This window comes from Malurus melanocephalus, unplaced genomic scaffold (genome assembly GCF_030028575.1).
Source record: "Malurus melanocephalus ecotype Western Australia unplaced genomic scaffold, MMel_1.1 scaffold_61, whole genome shotgun sequence".
Taxonomy (NCBI): Eukaryota; Metazoa; Chordata; class Aves; order Passeriformes; family Maluridae; genus Malurus; species Malurus melanocephalus.
The window spans coordinates 820,992-827,019 of record NW_026623293.1 but is presented as its reverse complement, the minus strand read 5'-3'; positions in this window follow the sequence as shown (position 1 = coordinate 827,019).

Sequence of the window (6,028 nt, the reverse complement as noted above, 5' to 3'; positions counted from 1 at the left end):
CCTGTTATCAGCTCTGGCTACAGCTTTATCTTGATAAAATGGAAATCCTTTTTTATTTTTCTAGTTTTCCACCCCTCCCCCAGGATTGTGCCAGTCAGATTGGCTAGAGAGGCACCATGATTCACTGGCTGGAGAAAGGGACAGYGCATCCAGACACTATCTCCTACGCCCTCACTAAATTATTATCTGGTCTGGGTCAAATCCTGACTTCCTTTGGGCCCTTGTTAAGGAGAAAGCCTAAGTACACACTTAACTCTGCACATGTGAATAACCCAGCCACACTCAGAAGGTCTTTTAAGCAGCTGCATGTGCTCCCTGCTGAATAGAGGCTGTTCTGCTGCTCTTTTCCTCTGTCTTTGGTTGATATTATGTGTCCTGAAGGATGACGGGACAAGCTCCATCTGCATTTACATTACTTTTCCTTTAACTTTGTAACTATGGATAACCCTGCTATAACATTCTTCTAAATATTAGTCTCAATTGGACCTGGTGGATCACTTCCAGTGAGGCTTTGCCTTCATCACCTCCTCCTCCTCAATCCCTCCAGGTATGACCAGGTTATCTTGCCCACCACTGGGTCTGGATGAGATAAAGTCTCATTGCTGCCCACTTTACAAGATGCAGCTATGGAAACGGCATCTGGCTCCAGATGGGAACACCAAAAAAGAGAAGAAATAAGGCCATTCCAGAGGTGTGGAAGGCAAGAGRCAATCTGTCTGCTCATGAGGCAGTAGTTACCAGACTTTGGACATTTTCCCAGGGAATTAAAAGATATTGCCTTCAGATCTKCCTTCAGCCCTAAAGGAGGCTGATCCACCCCACAGAGATGTTTCCAAAGTAGGTAGCTCCTAGGTAGGAATGAGGTGAATGGGAGGAGAATGCACCTAGTTACAAAGAGTGGGAGCTATCACTGCCCCACCTGAAGTGCAGGAGAAACTACATTTGCTGTGATCTCCTCTGACACAGCTGAGATCAGCTGTCAGAGACATGAGAATTAGTGGTGGCAGCTGGGGAGTGCCACCTTCCCCAGGCTTCTCTCATCTCCCTCTCTCTCCCAGCCGTCTCTTGCAGACTTCCCTTTCTCCTACAATGCCCACARAAGGTCAGAGAGGAGCAGTCTCAAGGCTGCTTCACACAGGAAGGTGAGCTGAGGGTGATCATAGCACAGACAGAGCAGTGCCCTGGCTCTTAGGGCACAGTCCCAAYGTGTCTGGGCAGGGTGAACAGAGCAACATGATGAGTTTGATAGCAACAAGGCTCAACAACGTGCCATCAAGCTGAAATGGGGCTCCTGAGCATGGGTAGAGGGTGTGCATTGATGAGGCTTCAGGAGATGGGGTGAGTTTTCAGGGATCATTGAAGCTCACAACCCACAGATTGAGGCAGTCCCACAGCAGCCCAGTGGGGTCATGACTGCAATAGGGCCCAGCAACAGTCCAACCAGCATCAAGCAAAGATGAGGTCACAGGTTGGATCCAAGGCCAACCCAGAAAATTGGAATGATAATTCAGGAACAGGCAGCTCAGAGCAGGCCTAATGACCCAGACCTCAGCTGAAATGGGGTAATTGAGCTGATGATATGGATGCAGTGAGGGTGACCAGGCCAATTAGGGTCCCATCCCAGCCTTCCCCAGTAATCAATCTGGATCATGAACTGAATGGAGAAGAGCTCTCTCTTTTAAGAAAAAGAAGAGAGAGCAAGTAAGTAGTGGATGTAGGGCTCTCTCTTGRTGTATAATATCTTATTTGTACTCAGGAGTTCCTGAAATTAATGCCTCAAAATCTGGTCTTTGTTAACTCCACCACCCTCTAAACTACCAAAATCCAATGCTTTCTGGCACCATATGGCATTGTCCTCCCTTGTCATCACCGGATCCAAGGAGGAATATGAAACTGTGGACATTGGAAAATTAATACCAGAGAAAAGTTGTAAAGACCTAAGAGGCTTAAATAGCCTTCACAGGCAAGTGATGACCTGCCAGGAATATCCTCATGCTTGATATGAGGATTATCACCCATGTGTCATGCGTTGTGCCACATACAGAAGATCATTATGAAGAAAATGGGATRGGAAAATCCACACAATATATCCCCCTTTGTGTCAGAGAGCTGTGATGAAATGACCATGCTGCTTGACGTTCAGATTCAACCTTCTTGAACTCCTTTTAACAAGTTTGAAATTTCCAGTGTGTTTATCAGAAATTAGAGGAGATGGGTAAGAACATAWGTCTTTGCTGCCACAGATGTAACCCGTTGGAGATTGTTTCAATTGCCAGTTCTGGCTGCCACTATCAGAAACAGAGCAGAGCAAATTCTTTCTCTCATGCCCGTTCCCCTTTCCTGCCTCAGTGTTTCATTTCCATCTCTGTAGTCAGGGGTATGGTTGCACTATGTACCCAAGAAGAATGCTTCTTTTCCTTTCCATCAAACCAATCAGCCTCTCTTGCTCCAAGCTTTCATGCCATGGCTGGAATCCAAACAAATGATTTAGCCCTGTTGAATTTACTGCCTCTTTTAAGGAATTCCATCATCTCCTTTAGCCTGTCCATGCCCAGGAGTAGCAAATCCTAAAAGCAATCTTAAATTTAAATGTACCATTCTGTTTACTGAGCAGTGAACCTTCAGGCAATAAATACTACAGCAGGAATTCATGAGGACTCTGTTAGGGCTTGACAGCCCCGACAGCCATTGCACAAATCTTTGTTAGTCCTGACAACATGGGGTTTTTTTTTCCAACCAAATGAATTACAAATTTGTTTTTAATCTTTGGGGTTACTCCTRATGCCTTAGAAAGGATCCAAAGCTGTTTAAAACTGTATTCACATTACAAGCAGGCAGTAAATTTCAGTCTACTAGGCAATCCTGTTGTCACTCAACATGAGCAACACCACAGAGAACCGAGTTGGCAAAACTTTTGTCTGCGTGCTAGAGTTCTTTAGTGCATGGCATACACATCGAGTGCTCTGGACTTCTCTGGTTTTAAAAGTCACTTCCCTGGATCCTGGACAGATGACCCTCCCTTCATGYAGAGCCTCTAGATGCACCATGCTAAACAGCAAACCTAGAAATTGTGTGATTGTGTTAACTTCTCCTTGGTCCTACAAGTGTGACAGCTCCAGGTCCCAAGGCCAAACTGATTTCTGTACAAACAGCAGTGTGAATGCTATATTTGCTCAGACTTGTAGAGCCATCACGGCTGTCCTGGTGCTTTAACACCCTTGCCCCAAGGTTCCTGAAGAGGAAGTAAAACCTTTACRTTGGCACAGTATGAGTTCTCGGCAGCCTATGAGTCTCTTTCAGTATCTCATTAACGTGGTATTTACTTCCAGGCTACATTGGAATACATTTTTTKATTCTTTTTGCCTCTGTGAATTTCAGATTTTCATCCTTTTCCTCCTTGCAGAACTCTCTGGATCTCTGCTACTTTGATGCAGAACGCTTCAGTCCATGAAATCACAGGAAAAACGCAATTCTCACAGAGACATTCACTTCTCAGTGTCAAAGCAGTTGTGGTTCCTGTGCTAATCTCACAAGAAATTTCATTAAGTGGTATCGCTTCATCACATCCAAGTGTGATGCCTTTCCAAAATGTGCCATTTAGGGCTGCACCTTAGGAGCTGCTTGGAATGCTCTGCTTCCCAGCCTTTGCCTGCCCTCCCTGCTGCAGGCKCTGTGCCTTCTCCACCTAGGTCTGAAACAGACAGTGCTTAACTCCTAGTTTTTACATCAAGCTTCTGTCAATGGGCTTTTAACATCCTGAGGATGTGAAAAAGTTARAAGTTGTGTTTGATGCAAATCATAGAGTGGAGGAAGCCAGACTGGTCCCCAAGACAAAGAGACTCTCACTCTGCTAATGTGGAAGCTCCTTTCTGCATCTTTCCCCATCCAGCCCTGTGTTACAGTGAGAACTCTGACAGGGTGTTGGGGCACTGAAGGCATCAACAGCCTTTAATGTCCCTGACCAGCCTCATCTGGGCCCTCCACCCCTATCCTCTGCCCACATCCTGGGTTGTCCATTTAAGCTYAGTTCTGAGCATTCAGTCTTGCTTCAAACTATATTGTTGGAGGCATATTTGTCCCCTGCCTCTAGTCCTGTGTCCTGGCTGGACCTTTGTCTACTGTCAYGGCTTTGTCTTCTGCCCTGTCTCCTGCTGCTCCAGCTGACAGGAGTTCCAGGATAGACCTCCACCCAAGTCGTCACTGCCTTCAGCAGTCTGGGAGTGTTGAGGGACCTCCATACCAGCTCCCACATCTCCCTGTTCAGATCCTACAGGACAGTGCCTTRTAGGTGAGGGCTTCYCAAGTCACCCCTGCCTAGGCTTTGRRGCTCCTGTGGGGTGGCTGGGGCCAGTTCATGCCAGTATGGCTGGAATGGGTGTGGGTGTGTGTGACCAGCAGCAGGAAGCTGAGATGCTAAAGCTGTCACTGGGGTTGACCAAGGGTGGGACAATCCAACTTTCCCTGAATTGACCTCTTAAACTATGTGGTTGCAGAAGATTGGGTTGYCCCTGGGGGCCAAGGGGACTACAGAACATTGCAACATGGCTTGGGGATTAAGCTACTCCTGAAGCCAGGTAGAGAATGAAGTCAACGCCCTCCAAGAATGGAGTATTGGTGCTTGAGCTACCTCTGAGGACCTTCTGAGGTCAGGGAGGTTTCAGGACTGACCTGAGAAGATCTGATGGCTGGGGAAGTTGAATGATGATGATTAGGAGGTTCTAGYTCCTGGAGAAAGAAAGACCACATGGCATGCAAGGGCTTCAAGCCACCCTTGAGGCCAGGAGGCCAGTATAAGGATCAAGTCAGCTCTGAASTGTATGTTTATGTGGCAGGGTCAACCCAGAGGAGCCTCAGAAGAGGAAGGGCATTCCTGCCACCTCCAAAGAGCCACAACATCCTCCAAAGCCTGGGCAGCTGGGAACGGGGTTGAAATTAAGGTGCCCCAGACGGGTAAGGAGCTGGTAGCTGGACCCTCTCCTGGCTTCCTAGTGTCTGTGGCTGAGTTTTGGGTTTTTTTTGCTTCCTAGTGTCTGTGGCTGGGCTTTGGGGTTTTTCTGGGGTGCTTGATAACCCTTCCAACTCCTGACTCTCTTAGGTGAGTCTGGTATGAGTGTTAGTTCCTCACAGTCAAGGTTTTTCTGTAGGTACATAGCAGAGAGATGCAGGGAGATATTGACTTGTCTGACTCTAAGGCTGAATTTCTGTCTCTTGCAGTGTGTTGAGCAGAATGCTGATAGAAGAAAAGGCTGTTTACAGAATATATAACAGATACTTCAAAGAGTTTTTCTAGCTTTGAGTTCTTCAGGCACAGGCTTTTGTGCATAAGGCATTTCATGTTCAGTAAACCTGATACAATAGATTCCCTATTAGATGAAGGATTGCAATTACTCCAGTTTTCTCCCTGGGTTACAGTTTAAAATTTAGGTGATGATACACCAACTTATGATTCCTGTCTGAATTTGCGATTATGTTAGAAGATGAAGGTAACTCCCGGCTCTAAAGAAAGGATCAAGGAAATTCTTAGAATTGAAAGCTGCAGTTCTCTAGGAACCCCTCAAAATAATGAGAGAATAAGTTGCACAGTGTTCCAGTGTCTTATAAACCTGCTTAACTATATGCATGTTAATAGCTTTAGTAAGTGAGACAGGAGTGTATATTGAGAATTTTGGCTTTATAAATGTGCTCACAGGCATGCAGAACTAAGGTCTTTGTTTTTATCCAAACTCATATATCCTTTAATTACTCTAGATATTTTAGTTTTTGCAATTTAATTTTTTAGCATCTATAATTTCTTTAACCGTGGTGACATATGTTCTCCTTTTTTTGAATGTTCAGTAGCAATTGTGTATAATCTTGATCCATTAGATATCTTCCTTTTCTTACCAAAACAAAATTTTATGTTTTGTGTACAATACTCATTTGAAAATAGAATAGACAAAAAAATGCTAGTAGAAATCTGTCAGTCAGAATCAAGTCACACTGAAAGGAGAAAACTTCATGTGCAGAGAGAAGATTAGCATTTTTGAGG